General features: G+C 34.6%; 1 protein-coding gene across 1 annotated transcript in view; it reads right to left on the reverse strand.

Annotated features, from left to right (window-relative positions):
* Positions 1 to 17431, reverse strand: part of LOC127881090 (uncharacterized) — a 101416-nt gene that overhangs the window by 36263 nt on the left and 47722 nt on the right. The gene's annotated exons all lie outside the window — the stretch shown is intronic.

The following is a 17431-nucleotide window of genomic DNA, read 5'->3' on the forward strand; positions in this document are numbered from 1 at the left end:
TCTGAGTGGGTTGAGTAGTCAAATTAACAGAAGTATTGATGGTATTAATATAACTCTAAATGTATTCTTAATTCAATTGATCAGCAGTGTCTACAATAGAAAGCAAAAGAACTTAAAAGATATACATGCATTTTTAATAATTTTGTTATCAGGAATACAATAATTTAGAACACCTTTCAAATAAATTCTTTTGTATTTGTTATTTCAATCTGTTGTTACACGCACATAATAACATCATGTTTAAATTATAAGCCAGGTTCTGAGAAAACTTGGCTTAATGCATGTGGGTACAGTATCATCCCAGATTAGCCTGTGAAGTCTGCAAAGGGAAATCAGGGACCAAACTGTCTTCTTCAATGGTATTTTGTGTTAAAGGAAGTCTGTTCATAGTTAAAGGTCAAATTTTAACACTTTTGAAAACTTTATAATATCAAAAATGAATGTTTAAAATGCGGAATAAACATATTTGCAATAAATTAGCGTTACGCCTTATGCCATAAATCACCAGGTAAATCTCCCAATAACGCATCGTTTTCCAAAAGTTTGACTGACTTACCTTCCCTTTCTGTGACGTCAGAGCTGTACATCCGCAATATTAACAGCGTTATTTCTGCCGAGACGATCTACTGCATTGCTATTATATCAACACTTTTATGTTAAATTATGGACTTTTCTGACGAATCTGATCATTATGAAGATGAACTGCATGACATTAAACTGCATATGTACAGTACACGCCATTTAATCGATTTAAAAATCCAATTAGACCAGACTTCTTTTCCAAAAATGGCTGGAAAAAGCCCCAAAATGTTCGTTATTAGATTTTTCATCATCTATTTAAATAATTGTATTCTTTCTTTTTTAATAAATGCAAGTGAAAGAAATCGTATTATTGTAACACATAATTTAACTAATAACAATAATTCTAATCAGTTGCACCCATCGATGTAATTACATCGATGCTCTAACTGTTCATCGCGCATGTTTGGTCTAGTTCGTTATCTTTTCCACTTATGCATAGTTAGTGCAAATGTAAAGTTCAATAAAAATTTCAGAAGACAGAAAACACACTACTGTATTTTTCGGGGGTAAAAGAAGCGACTTTTTTCCGAAGCGTCTTATTTATGGACGACAATGAAAAACTTAATAACCAAATTTTTGGGAAAAAAAAATGCCCGTGTGATAATCATTAGCGGTAATTCGATTGCCTCTGAATACCCCCCATGCCACTATCAATCAATCATTTAATTGGTTTATTGCAGTGTTATGGCTTTGTTAAATACCTACCACACTAATCCTTATGTGTACTCCTCCACTATTAAATCGTGGTCAGTTGATAGCAACCGGGTGTAATCCTCTTGGAAATCGTGCTTTTCATGCATTATAGTATAAAAATATTTTTTCGACACGAAAAGCTTTTGAACAAAGTAATATTTTATTCATTACAAATATATTACAAATATAAATGTTTTGTTGAATTCCCCCATTAAGAATACCAATTTGTAATCCGAAACACACTTCTGATTGTTTTATGATAGCGCGCCGTTTACAAATTCTAGCGTCAAATATACAGTCGGGATTGTTAGCAGATTGCAACGGAATATGTCTTCTTTTCCAAATTTCAACATGTATTTCACACCCATGCACATGACAGTGTTGTTGTCTTTTTAGTCACCGATGATAAAAGGAAACTGTGCTCGCACCTAGTTGAAGGCTCCCGCACCTGGATTAATGATAATTTCGTGTTGCTTATGCTTTTCTCAGTTTGTAGCCACGACGAACTCATAATTGATTTTAATAATTGCATCATATATGTCTACATGTCGAATTTTATATTGAAACATTAGGCTGTGATCATTTTGATTTGTCGGCATTTTGTTTCATTTCAGACTCCATGCAGTTTGCAGATCATAATCTCTGTGATTTATTACTCTTACTTGTCTCTAACTTGTTAGTTTCTGACCACGCGTGCTACTGAAAAATATCCATCGGGATTGTGTTTTATGGCCCTAACAAGCACACAGTGGCTTCGACCCGTGGTTTAATCCCTAAATGTAAGATCAGCACGTGAACTAATAAATATTATGTTGGTCAGTACAAACGTTCTACCGAAAACCACAACCGCGTCTTTGTTTTATTGCCCAATTAAGCCCTGAACATCCAATATCATGTATATAACGACACACAAACTTTAGATAAGCACGTGTCATCTGTCAAAAGAATGTTTTTTATAGATCAGTAAGTATATCGAAGTTGCTCACACAGTGAATTCCCGTATATGATCTCGGAAACGAGACTTACTTCGAACATTTAAAATAACGATATACATTGTCAAAATAATTTCTAAAAACAAATGAGAACCATCCAACATACACCATACACAGATGACACAAATTATAAAAAAAATTGACAATTTAAATACAAACAAATGTTTAAATACAGAAAAAAAATTACATGTTATGATATCTAATATAAATTAATTTGTTTATTGGTCGTTGCAAAATAATATGAATTGTACACGATGATTTTTTTTGTGCAATCAGTATTCAGTACAATACAAATGCAGATATTGTTCAATAATGCACGAACTAAAAGAGTGTAAGGATAACGATACAGCATGTTTATTTTTTATTTTATTCGAGGGAATTGTCAATGGCAAATAATTCGCAAGATACCTCGCGAGAAAAAATGGAGAAAGTTTGTGTTTATGAATTTGAGCACTGTTTCGTCAATATTTACCAGAATTTTATATTAAAAATGGAAATAGGACATATACGGAATTATCATTGTTTTGACAGATGACTACTGATGGTAATTGTGTGAAGTTACAATGCAGAGAAGCTGACGAAATGTTAACACAATTGCGCAGAAGTAAATATATAAGCGTATTATATGTGTCTGTATCTAATTTTCGTGAATTAAAAATTATTCAACCTTTGCTATAGTATGCAATAACTATTTGTAAATATTTTTACTCAGGTAATCGCCGAGTGTAAAGACGCGGCTTGATTCTGCGGATCGATGCCGAGGCAGAAACAGACCCAGCTGTTTTTATTTGTAGAATACGATTTTAGTGCACCAAATCTTCTTCAGTTTTTTGTAATAAGGAAACTGGATTTTTTTTATCACATTATCTTTTTCAGAACGTGATTTACAGCCAAAGGCGGCACAGATAACCATTTACCCTATTACTGTGAAAACAATTTCACGAAAATATCAACAAAAACAGAAAAATTAAACCTGAATTCTAAACTATCGCTCATCTTCTAAGCGGACGCGAAAATGCTTGTTCAGCTGTGACGTCACAAAACAGGGTAGAACAGGGGAGATAAGCGAATCAACGCTTTGCGAGTTACGATCATAAAAGTCAACAAAATCATTTTTTTCATGTTAAACTCAACACGCAAATGTCATTTTTCCGATAATGTAATCATATTTCAATGTTAATAGCGTTACATATATTGACTTTGGATTTTTTTTTTAATTGACCTTTAAGGAAAGTGTTCCTCAGATTAGCCTAATTTGGGATGACACCTAAAGCACGTAAATAAAGCACAGTTTTCCTTAAATGAGGCTTGCTTGTTTGCAGAACTTGGAATAACAGAGCTGAGATGAAAGAGAAGTGATATAAATTAAGTTGGCCAAAATATTATTGTCAACCGCATTGTCTGAAATTTTCTCATTTAAAAAACTGTCTTCAAACCATAAGTTATGAGGTGAATCATGACCATTTTTCATGTGAGAGATTGGTCCTCCAAACGTGGCAGAATAGGTTGTTGATGCAGTAGAGAAAACATGTTGGTTTATAATCCAAAAAGGTATCTTTTACCTGATACATACCGTTTAATATCATCGCAGTTGGCAATTTTTTTATATTGACAGACTGACCAACCGACAAAGTGACACCTATATAGCCCCCATTACCATTGGTAATGGGGGTATAAAAACTGGGAGTATAGGGTATGAAAAGAAATACTGCTGTGCATTTTGAAACGATGTTAATTGCATGTTTAGCATGAAATAATTGTATCTCTTATTAAAAGGCTTGAGGGATAGAACAGTTTCACACTCAACTCTCGGCATTTATACAGTTTGTATGCCTTAAAGGCTGTCTTCTCCTATTTAGTAACTAGAGCTTTGTCACAGACGTGATGTATACCCCCACATGCTGCATTGACACAGACATGACACGCCGTCCAATGACTGTGAACAAAATTAATGTACAGAGTCATTTTAAAATCTCACAATTAATGGCATAGTTATGGCCTGGACCAGATCATTTATTGCCATTTTTTACTTTTGAACTAAAAGTGTGACCTTTACCTTGGAGATATCCATGTAATTCTTTTGCGCAACACACCGTCCAATGATGGTGAACAAAAGAGCCAAATGACTTTAAAATTTCACAATAAACAATGTATTTATGGCTCGGACAAGCTCATTTATGGCCATTTTTGACCTTTGAACTCAAAGTGTGACCTTGACCTTGGAGATATCGACCTAATTCTTTTGCGCGACACACCGTCCAAAGATGGTGAACAAATGTGCCAAATGATTTTAAAATCTCACAATGAACGAAATAGTTATGGTCTGGAAAAGCTCATTGATGGCCATTTTTGACCTTTGAACTCAAAGTGTGACCTTGACCTTGGAGATATCGAAGTAATTATTTTGCATGACACACCGTCCCTGATGATAGTGAACATATGTGCCAAATGATTTTAAAATCTCACAATGAACGACATAGTTATGGCCCGGACAAGCATTTGACGTTTGAACTCCAAGTGCGACCTTGACCTTTGAGATATGGACATACTTTTTTCACACGACACACCATCCCATGATGGTGAACAAATGTACCAAGTCATTTTAAAATCTAACGATAAATGACATAGTTATGGTCCGGACAAACTTTCAGTTTAAAACACACTAAGTGACCCCATGACCTAGTTTTTGACCTGGCATGACCCATATTCAAACTTCACCCAGACATCATCTAGATACAAGTTCTGACCAAGTTTGGTGAAGATCGGATGAAATTTCGTGACAGACCGACGGACAGACCGACAAAGTTACTCCTATATAGCCCCCATTACCAATGGTAATCAGGGTATAATTACTACCGTATTGAAATCTGTGTTCTATAATATTTTAGATCATATTAGTATTGTTGTTCCCTATCCTGATATTCGTTTTGACCGAAATTACTATAAATTGTTTGACATTTACCGTTAACCCTTTCCCTCTCAGAAGCAAAGTGAAAATGGATATGTGCAAACAGCATAAAACCAGAACAGCCTGCGGGTTAAGCCTGGGAGCGACTCGCAGTCCGTTCAGGTGTTATGCTGTTTGCTGCTCAGTATCAAAGGGTTGGAATTAAAGCCTTTAAAACTTCAATCTCTCAAGAAAGTTCTTAAGTTAAATTTAACTTTAAACTATAAATGAGTGGAAATACATATCTTAGCAGTAAATGGTTAAATTTGAACATTTTTATTTGAACTTCATGCTCATTTGCAATAAAATTACAATCAACTTTCAATATAATGTGAGTTCATACTATCATGTCTTTTTAAGGAAACATGAGGATTTAGTCTCCATGCTTAAATTAAGTCTTTTTAAATTTTGCAAAATGCCTGTAGCATTTTTATTGTAAATATTACGCAATGTAGCAATTGTCTAAAAAACATATAGAGGCTGATGCGAATCATACATCTTGGTAACGAACACATTCCAATAAAAAAAGCTTTTTCTCTGCCTACAGCATTTTTTCAAAGAATGTTGTGCAAGCGTTCTGCGTATAGACTTTTCCGCACATTGCAAGGTTTTTTATTGGAAAAATTCTAGACAGAAATGTGTGCATGTATGAAAATGGTGCACACACATTTATACTTTCAGTAAATCCCAACATAACATGTACTGGAGAGGATTTTTCTGTCTGCAACTGGGAAAAGTGTCTCAAAAATGTATTTTGGGTCTTCTGTAGCAGACAACATTTTTTTTTTCAAATATACTTCTCTTCAAAGAACTTATATTTTAACTTTTCAGTAAAATGATAAAACAAAATCTTTAAGGAATCTAATAACAGACATCATCTCCCAAACAACTTGCTGAACCGATTAGTTGTTTACTTGTTTGTGTAAATAATTTAAAAAATCTCCCGGTTCCCAAATAAACCCAGAAATAATTAACTTTTACAAATGTATTGAAAGGTGACCCATTTACTTAAATTCACTTAATTGCATTAAGACTGACCTAAATTACATTGTTTTGGTTCATATTACTAAGAGTTAGACATACCTGTATATTTAAAAGCAATCCTTAAATCAATACAATCAGAACATGGAAGCATCCCTTTAATCAATACAAACAGAACATGGAAGCAGCCCTTTAAGCAAAACAATCAGAACATGGAAGCATCCCTTTAATCAATACAAACAGAACATGGAAGCAACCCTTTAAGCAAAACAATCAGAACATGGAAGCAAGCCTTTAATCAATACAAACAGAACATGGAAGCAACCCTTTAATCAAAACAATCAGAACATGGAAGCAACCCTTTTATCAAAACAATCAGAACATGGAAGCAACCCTTTAATCAAAACAATCAGAACATGGAAGCAGCCCTTTAATCAATACAATCAGAACATGGAACTGATTCCTCTATTGGCAATGAATACCAAGTGTATTATGTCATGAATCTCTAGCAAAATCTGTTATGGATCCACATTTCAATTTGGCAAGGATTTCTAATCCAATCGATAATGGATCCAAAGTCCAATATGTCATGGATTCATATTCAGTCCATGCTGCAATCTGGCACGAATCTCTTGTCACATCTGTCATGGATCTCTAGTCCAATCTGTCATGGATCTCTAGTCCAATATGTCATAGATCTCTACTCTAATCAGTCATAGATTTCTAGTCAAATATGTCATGGATCTCTAGTCAAATCCGTTGTGGTTCTCTAGTCCAATATGCCATAGATCTCAAGTCAAATCAGTAATGGATCTCAAGTCAAATCTGTCATGCACCTCTAGTCCTTTCTGTCATGGATCATTAGTCCAATCTGCAATAAATCTCTAGTACAATCTGTCATGGATCTCTAGACCAATCAGTCATGGATTTCTAGTCAAATATGTCATGGATCTCTAGTCAAATCCGTTGTGGTTCTCTAGTCCAATATGCTATAGATCTCAAGTCAAATCAGTCATGGATCTCTAGTCAAATCTGTCATGCACCTCTAGTCCTTTCTGTCATGGATCATTAGTCCAATCTGCAATAAATCTCTAGTACAATCTGTCATGGATCTCTACACCAATCTGTCATGGATTTCTAGTCAGATATGCAATAGATAGCTAGTCCAATATGTCATGGATCTCCAGTCCAATTGGTCAGATCTCGAGTTCAATCTGTCATGGGTCTCTTGAACATTATGCCATGGATCTAAAGCACAATCTGACATGGATACTTAGTCAAATATATAATGGATCCCTAGTCAAATCTGTCAAAGATCTCAAATCTAATCTATCATGGGTCTTAAGACAAATCTTCTATAGATATCTAGTCCAATATGTCATGGATCTCTTGTCCAATCCGTCATAGATCTTTATTCTAATCTCTCATGTTTCTCTAGACCAATCTGTCATGGATCTCTAGACAAGTCCGATTTGGCCTGAATATTGTCTTTTCTGTCATGGATCTCTAGACCAATCTTGCATGGATCTTTAGTCCAATCTGTAATGGGTCTTAAGTCCAATCTGTGATATATCCCCAGTCCAATCTGTCATGGATCCCTAGTCCAATATGTCATGGATCTCTTGTCTAATTGGTCATGGATCACAAGTGCAATCGGTCAATGATCTCTAATCCAATATGTCATAGATCGCTAGTCCAATATGTTATGGATCTCAAGTCAAATCTGTCATGGAGCTCTTGTCAAGAGTTCTTGTCATGGATAAGCAGGCTTGACCAGAGCTATGCTGGCAGCATATTGCATAAGTCCCAAATTAGCGTAACACAGGTCTTTAAAAATCTCACCACTTCTTGTAAATGGAACATCAAGCCATGATACTTTCTGATAGAAAATCTAAGTCACACTGTTTTATTTAAAGCAAACTGGCAAATGTTGGAAGCCTATTTTTTTCTCGCCCAAAAGATTTTTGGACAAACTGACCACGTACAGCAGAAATGTGTGGCTAGATAATAAGCGATTTCCCTTCTATCATGGACAACTAACTATTTGGGTAGTTTTGCCTCAAAATACAAGACAAACATAATTTACCATTAGGTTTTCATTAATTCCTTTAATTAAAATTGGTGTTATTTGATACCTTGTAAGCAATACTGTTTTATCAACATAGGGCATTTATTGATAGCACATTATGTCTTCCCCTGACGATTTATTGACCCAGCTCTGACCTTGAAAGTCTTGAGGATGGAATTTACTGGTAAAGCGTAATTGTAACTGGGCCAAAATGTGTGTCAATATTTCGCATGAAAATGCAGTAAATAAAACGCCTTTCCTTACAGATATTAGTGTTACATCCTATACTACAAAGACGTGGTGATTAGCCGATGTTTCATGGGATTATTCTCACATCAGCAAATGGCATGAATGGAGTGTATTCATTTGGGTTTGCTGGCCTAATGTAAAAGGTCATTTGAGGTAAAAAGCTGGATTAAATGGTTACATCAACAACAAAAAAAGCGCAGACTTTGTACTATGTTGTATTGTTGGCCGCAGGCCAGCCTGTGTTTATGACAAATGTCTGTGGAGAATAGAGAATAATATGTGTGTTTGTGGTTCAAACAAAGTAAGATGTCTGAATAGTATTACAGCACAGTATCTTTTTATGTGATAAGGTTAAATTTCAAATATTTTAGAGTTTTAAGAGCGAAAGAGAAATATATTGGGCTTTACTCTATACACCACTACATGTCATCACCAAGTTTTTATTTCTTTATTTATTTTTGAGCAGCATTTTTATTATTAAGACTAAAATTTAAGTTATCAAATAAATTATGACCATGCTTTAAACCTATTTATTTTAGCTGGATTGCATTAAGGCCTTAGATGTACCCCGACTTACTGACGAACTCTTCAGTCAATGTGCTGGGTATAACCTGTACTAAGTGTCTTTTGGGAATGATCTAAACAACTCTCCCTCAATAGAGGTCACCTTGAATCTTTACCCTCGAGCAGTTAAAAAGGACTTGAGAACTCAACATTTCAGAGACTATTATATTCTATAGTGAGAGAAAAACAAGGGCCATATTTCTTTAAAAAAATTGGGCTACCAAAAAAAAAATCTTTTAATCAACAACGCATTAAGTTCATTCATCATGACAAGTGTGAGTTAACAACAAGAAGCAGTTTAATAAACAAAATAGTTATGACTGTATATTCATAAAAAGAAAGAGAGTGCTAACTTTTCACAAATACGCTCATTCAATGTTTATAAGATTATAACTACTTCAGTTAGAGACTAAGCAGACAACTTTATTATGTTTATGTCAAATTATTCAAGGGCAATCTCCATTTAGGGAACAGGAAGAGAGGGAGCAGTGACCTGGAGAACCATCCTCCAAGGCAATCTCCAAGGGAACAGGAAGAGAGGGAGCAAAGACCTAAAGAATCATGTTTCAAGGCAATCTCCAAGGGAACAGGAAGAGAGGGAGCAAAGACCTAAAGAATCATGTTCAAAGGCAATCTCCAAGGGCACAGGAAGAGGGGAAGGCCTAGGCCTGGATGAGGATTCCAAGCAGACGGGCAAGACGTGGTGATAGCTGGAGAGACTCACACAGATCCTAGACGCCCGTAGGTAGCTGGTGGGTGGCCTATTTCCCAGACACTCATACAGATCCTAGACGACCGTAGGAAGCTGGTGGGTGGCCTATTTCCCATATGAGACCACAGGCAAATGTGATAAATGTAACTAGTAACACATTGATCGTGCTTTAAGGAAGTATAAACCATTAACTTGCATTATAATGTTTTAAAGATAAATATTTGACTGTAATAAGATTTTGCATCTTTATGATTAATTGCGTTTAATGACTTCTTAAGACTTCAATATTTTAACACCTATGATTAATGACGTGCCAAAAATATGCACTGACAAAATGACATAACATTAATAATGACTGAAAATTGAATCTTTCTTTACCCTTCATAAACCCATTTATGCCTAGCGCCCTGAAAAAAGGACATTGCAAACAGCGTAGACCCAGATGAGACGCCGCATAATGCATAAAGGAACTGAAACAGCGAAACGGTAACGATACAGGGTGTTTGAATTATATTTTATTAAGAGGAAAATTAATGTCAATGCCACATAATGCGCGAGATACCGCGGTACTTAAGTTGAAATTTACAACGATACTTTTAATGGAAATTAAATGATCTCAATGCTGTACACGCTACAAAATTTTTATTTAAAAATAAATACACCCACGCCAATTTTCGTGCGCTTTTTATCAGGTCAAAGAAATTCATGAAAAGTACTGAAATTTAACGAATTATATACCAGTAAACTGCCATTATTTCCTTTGCAATGACACTATTTTTCACCCTTGTGAAATCTAAGTACAGTATGCAACATGGAGAAATCATTGCTGATGCCAGTGAAAATTATAATTGAGAAGGTAGCAACAGTTGGCTGTTCTAAATTTTTACATTGTAGGTTCTAGTTGATTGTTTAGTGTTTTTAGGAGGTAATGCCAAGGACATACATACTGTAATTACTCTATGTTTTCGGACACTTAAAAATAATAATTTTTTTTCGTGTCCGAAAACTTAGATATGAAAAATATTCAAAAAATACAGGTGTCCGAAAACTTTGACATAACGTCAATTGTATCAACGACAACCGGTAATAGCATGCGCTTGTAAAATATCATGCCGTATAGTATAAATTACAGTTATATATGTTTGCACTGCATTTAAATAATTTTAAATCAGCGCCGTAGCCACGCTGAGGCACAACGAGGCAGTTGCTTGGCTAAAATTTGCAGAGCAATGTTGAGATTACAAGGAAAAAAAGGACAATTTATGTCAAAGAATAAAATCTATATAAGAAATTGAGGCAATTTAATGAATTTAAGGCACTATGATATTCACAAACAAATATTATCATTGAGTACAATTGGTTCATGTTGAGGCAGATAATTATTTCATTTTAATAACTTCAATTGATACCAAATGGCTCAGCAAAATGATTAGGAAAATCCGTATATTAAACAAAGCGTCGCACTGTACACTTCGATGTTACAATCATTGTAGACATCGGAACGTACCAAGCGAGGATTGGGTGTTTTACGGCCAGATCTGGGTCTATTTTGGACCTAGACACACTTCGGGTGGTTTGCGGTTTCGCAATTTATTGGAATTCTCCTCTTTATGGCCGGCGTCAAGTTTAACCCGGGACCGTTTCAGGTGGTAAGAATCTTTGTTTACATTAGAATTTTCAAATTATGATATCCTGCGTATTAAACTTTTTTGATATAAAGAAGTTCAAGTATTTTCTTTTTAATAGTCAATGAAGTTGATGATAGAACGTTGATGATAGAAAATGATGACGCAGTGCTAAAACAAAATGTTCCACAAGAAAAATGGCCAAAAACTTTACTGATTTAAGTAAAATATTTGTACTCCTCATGAATAATACACTGTAACTCCAATATAACGCGGATGACGGGGTCCAAGCCACGCAACAGCGTTATAAACGGACAGCGTTATAAGTTTTGAGCTTATTTATTTATATTGTCATGCTGTGTTGTCATCCGCAAATACATGCATATAAATCGAATCGAACGATAACAGTATATATACCGCTTTTCTAATGTGCACATTTGCCCTATAATCCAATATAATTACAACATCACTTACGAAAAAATAATGTTAAACATTTATTACAAAAAATATGTTTACGAATTTCGTAAACAAATTCATATGCCTACTCTATTTTTCAGAAAAATATTACAGTGCATTATGGGACACAGCTTTCATTGGACGAGCGAATTAAAATTTAGATTGAATGCAATATGATACATGTACAAAGTAATGTTTTATTGCGTCATACGCAGCATGTAAAAAACGTGCTTTCCGTGGACTTTCTGATAACGGGCAAAAATTTAAGTGAATCTCTGTTAACAATTACACTGCGTTAGCATGTAAATAAATTGTCAGGATTTTTTAATTTACTTTTCGTATACGTACTGAAACATTAAATATACACAAAGATCTTTTTATGTATCAAGCTTGTATAGCATATAATAAACGATAACACACTTACACAGCCATAGTTTATACAATGAAATACAATACACGATAAATATAAAACATAAACAGGTAATCGTTTTAAATAACTTTAATTTGATAATTATCACGCTTGCACTTGCCTATTGAAATTAGCGCACCGAATCGCTCTGATAGGGAATACATGTAATAACCACGGACTCACGAGTTTTCACACCTTTATTGACATTACGCAACAGATTAACACCAATTAGCTGTCAATTGTCGTTTAACCTCTAATCGATTAAAATCAGTTAAACGAACGGATAAAGCAATCAAGCTGTGATCACCGGCTTTATTGAATTTTCTGAAAATACAAGTAGTTGCATAACATGGATTTGAATCAGAAATGGAAGGTTGGAGAAAAAACGGGATCCAAGCACCCCCCGCGTTATATTGGACACAGCGTTATAACGGACCGCACTACATTGGAGTTACAGTGATGCCCCTGTGACGCAATCTGTAAGGCGTCAGACTCTGGATCCATTGCTCACTATTATATTTTCACTGCATTGGTTCGAATCCCAGTAGGTCCGTGTTTAAGTAAATTCCATCAATGATCCTTTTTATATGTGTTTATGATTGAAAACGCTTTTGATTGAATGCATTTAAATATTTCTTTAAAGAGCCCGATTGTGCTTTCAAGCTCTAAATGGAAAAACAAATCGTCCACGAATTTTTTCACTGTGAACTTGTCTGAACTACAACAGCAAGTTTGCGGAAGCTGATTTGATGTTAACTTAAGAAATAATTTTTTTTATTGGTTATTGTACATGTGAGCGGAGTTTTCGCGCATTGCGAAGGCTTAAAACTTGGACATGTTCTACTATGAAAGAGGAACGGCTTAATGGCATCGCTTTAATGTTTGTGCATAAACACATTCCAGTTGATCGAAAACAAATTCTTCAAATGTGGGATTCGACTGGAGACAGGAGAGTTGAATTAGCGTTCAATTATAAGATTGATATTTAAAAGTTGAAGAATAATAAAACATGTTCATGAAACATAATTCGCTAAAATGTTTGATAGATCTGTTTCTTCATATTATAAGGTAGATCTGTTTTATTTTAGTATTTCAATAATAAAAATGCAAAGCACATTCTATTATCCATATACATACTATGGCTTGTATGAGAGAGCTGCGTCTCAATTTTTTATTTTTTCTATCTGACTTCAAATGAAGTATATGACTATTTTTCTGTAGTTAAGTTTGTTACATCATTGTCACTTCAAACACTGTTTATGGTACCAGAATATAAAATTGACAATGAACTTGTAGCAGATTTTTTTGTTAACTTTATTGATACCAAACGGTAATATGTAGCGTCCACGATTCTGATAATTTAGGTATAAAATGTAGTTTAAATGGCCTTTAAAACGCACCAGAGACGTTCTAGGTATAAAAAAAAATCAGGGGGGGGAGGCATGCCCCCGGACCCCCCTAGAAGGACCTAAGATACCGCCTAGGCTTAAATTTGGGTCTGGCTATGGCACTGTAAATGCTTAATTTATTTGACAGAAAGTTACTACAAGGTTGTACTTTGTCCAACGAGTTCAAAGATGAGCATGTGATGTACTGATACTCGCTAGTATGAACCTGTAATTAACGCAATAAAAAAGCAAACTATGAATTCTTTGTTTGTTCATTTCCGATAGTTGTTGTCAAACACCTTTGATTGTTCGTAAAACAGCAATAGATTGCACCACACTTTGAAGCGTTTAGTATTTGTCACAGTTATTTTACTGAGAATGGGTAGTACCTTTGCGGTAGATAATTGAACTGTTAATTGGCACTTCCCCTGGTAATTGTCATAACGCTTATGTTATCAGGCGAAACCATTGTTTAATACCGGTTTACAAGGTTATTTACCCAACAACGCAATGTAATGGTGCGTTGCCCTCAGGCATGCACCTGCCATGTTTGATGATGTTAATCTGGTTGTAAAACCCCATGTTCGAAGCGTCATTAGATATCGAAAACAGGACCGAACTTTGGTAAAATAGCGCTGTAAAATACTGTCCGAAAACTAAGAGACATTAATTATGGACGAAAACTCATGTGTCCGAAAATTAAGAGTCACGAAAAATAATTATTTTTGCCAAAAAAAGGGGTGTTCGAAAACTTAGAGTGTCCGAAAACATAGAGTTATTACGGTACTAGATTAATATATATGTCCTTGGTATATACAAATCTATGTTTGCTGCACAATTTGTGTTACGCAACTTTCACCTTCGATATATCTTCTCTTCAGGTATACATAGTTATCAAAGTATAGGTCACTTTATGGTTTAGATAATTACTTATTAAAATATTAGAGTTATTTAGTTACATTGTCTGTTCTGTTGCTCTTATTCGCAGTTGGTATTCGAACCATATATATTTTACCAGATTTGTGCAAAATAAGGTGATTTTATCTCAACTACCGTATACACAGTCGGCAAATTAATTAGCACCATTTTTACAAACAGAAGCTTTTGTGGGCTTTTCAAACATTAACTCATGTGAGCTTTTGAACTGACAATATACTGTTCTAAATCATAACAGAATATCAATTAAATGTAATTCTTTGTAAAATTTTCCTAAGCAAGGTAATCATGCTATTATACAGCATTGCAGTTTACCTATATATTTTTCAAAAGGTCAGATAGCTTAATTGGAAGAGCAACCCAGGCCAATATCATATGATCAATATCATCAGATGGCTCTTGGGTGGATTGGGGTTCGAATCCCAATCTGACCATTGTAGGTAAACCTGTGGTTGCAAGACTGGTAACTGATAGTGTGACAAGCTGTTTTGGGCGAGGTTTTGAGCTAAAAGTTCTGTTCATCAGGTCACATGAAACCCTTTAATATGGCCCGTTTGTTGTTTAATTGCTGATTAACATAATAATTAAAAGTTAATTTCCTTATTTTTTTATACCAGTGCCTATATTATTACCAGCCTTTACGAACTCCACGTTCTTCTGTAAGGAAGTGCCTATATAATATATTAATAATTTTATTTAAAGTGATATTATGGGCATCTAACAGTATAAAGGTGTCTATCGCAACCGTTGTTTATTTTTGCTGTTTCAACTTCATATACACTTATATTTGTTAATGCAGCATCAACATAATAAAACAATATCCCGGAAAGAGAAAAATAATCCATTTGAATATCAACAGTACTTACGTTTTGACAACTGACGACAGAAATGATTTGATGTACGATGCGAGTCTAAATGTAGTTTTCTTGCAGTTTTGTTCATACAACACAAAAACACAATTTTGTTTTACGGATCATTTCGGCTTAGAGGATTGGGTGAGTCATGTAAAATATCAAAAGAATATATATTTTTTATAAACAACTGGTAGCAAGATGAGTTGTAGATAATTGGTCAGTTACCACATTTTAACTTATTCTTTTGACCTGTTAATTCTTTTCAGCTCAAGTCAACAGTGAAAAATGCCCATAATATCACTTTAAATATCATCTTAATTAAAGTTTTTTAAATATTCTTTTCTATTAAACATTAATCGAGCTCGCTTTGAGGCTTTGCCTTATTTCATATTAACAAAGCCACCCAAATTATAAAGGTCATTGACAAAGCCTATGGTAAAAATGTGAACACATTCAGTGTAACCGCCCTCTCGTGCCAGCAAAAACAACTCGTTGAAAAGTTGTCATTTTTGACAGTTCTTCTTTCACTTTCATTTTGTGATATCAAACTATTAACAATTATGTGGCTGAGAAAAATATCGCCATTGCTTATTTAATATATTTTCTGCACATTTCTTCAAAAAACTTACATCAATACACGATTTTTTTCATTAATTCAAACATTCCTGACAGGCTACTGCTTTGTTTACATATTTTGCTTACATTTTGACGCACATTATTATAGGTGGGACCAAATTACCGCTTCCGAAATGTGTATTCATACTATTGCCTTCGAGGTACTTATCCGATGTTTGACGGAAAGAGCCGAAAATGTGCGATTGAGGGTCAAGTTCCCCACAGGTACTACTTCCCAGTTCCCCCATTTATTATTCCGTACCCAAAATTTTTCGTACCCAATTTTTTTTCGTACTCAAAATTTTTCGTACGCATTTTTTTTTTGTACCCAATTTTTTTTTCTTACCCAAATTTTTGTTTGTACCCAAATTTTTGTTTGTACCCAAATTTTTTTTCTTACCCAATTTTTCTTTTCGTACCAAACTTTTTTTGTGCAATTTTTTTTTTGTACCCAAAATGTTTGTACCCAAATTTTTTTATTTTTGTTTCGTACCCACATACACAATTGTGGTGATGTAGATAAACTTAAATTGATGCTTTTATATCCATCCTCTTCAAAAGCATCGTCACACCAGTACTGTCAGTACTTTGATTAAGTAACAGTAACCCGACATTTTACATTGTTCAGAAATGTAGGGTTGTGCTTTTAATATTTAAATCTAGTTGTAGTATCCTATTCTGTGAACTTTTTTTTGCAGAACAGCAGACAGAAAAATGGGTGCACTATTAGAAAGCGGTTTACACACAGACAATGGCAATGTCTAGACAATCATTCATACTAAGTTTCATTATCATATCTCATGTTATTGTTTAGTTATTATATTAAGTTTTGTTTTATTGCAAGAAATATGGATCTGACCTTTGTCCTCAGGTGAAAACTGAAAAGTCTTGCATTAATTTTTCATTATTTCTCTTTTATAATATTGCAAAAGCTTGTCAATGGCTCTTCAGAACTTTATAAGATATTGCAGGTTCCAGTTATATGATATGTACTTTTCAAGATATTCAATTTGTGATGACAGACAGACACACAGTTCAATTAACAGAGGGAGGGTTGTCGACAGACATACGCCCCCGGGTTGTCGACAGACATACGCCCCCCCCACTTCTGCCTGTTGTAATATGTATCAAGCTGTTACAAATAATGACATATATATTTTGACCGTGGGACACGGCCAGCTTTTTTAACCAAGGTATATTTTTTAGGCAAAGTTTGCACAGAATCACAATACAATATGCACGAGTTGTTGACTCTTTGGCTAGGAGGACAAATGACATTTTCATTAAAAAGATTTGACAAAATGTTGTTTTTACATGTGTTTGTAACTGTATCACATTTACATTTCAATACATTTTGATA

This window comes from Dreissena polymorpha, chromosome 5, assembly GCF_020536995.1.
Source record: "Dreissena polymorpha isolate Duluth1 chromosome 5, UMN_Dpol_1.0, whole genome shotgun sequence".
Lineage (NCBI taxonomy): Eukaryota > Metazoa > Mollusca > Bivalvia > Myida > Dreissenidae > Dreissena > Dreissena polymorpha.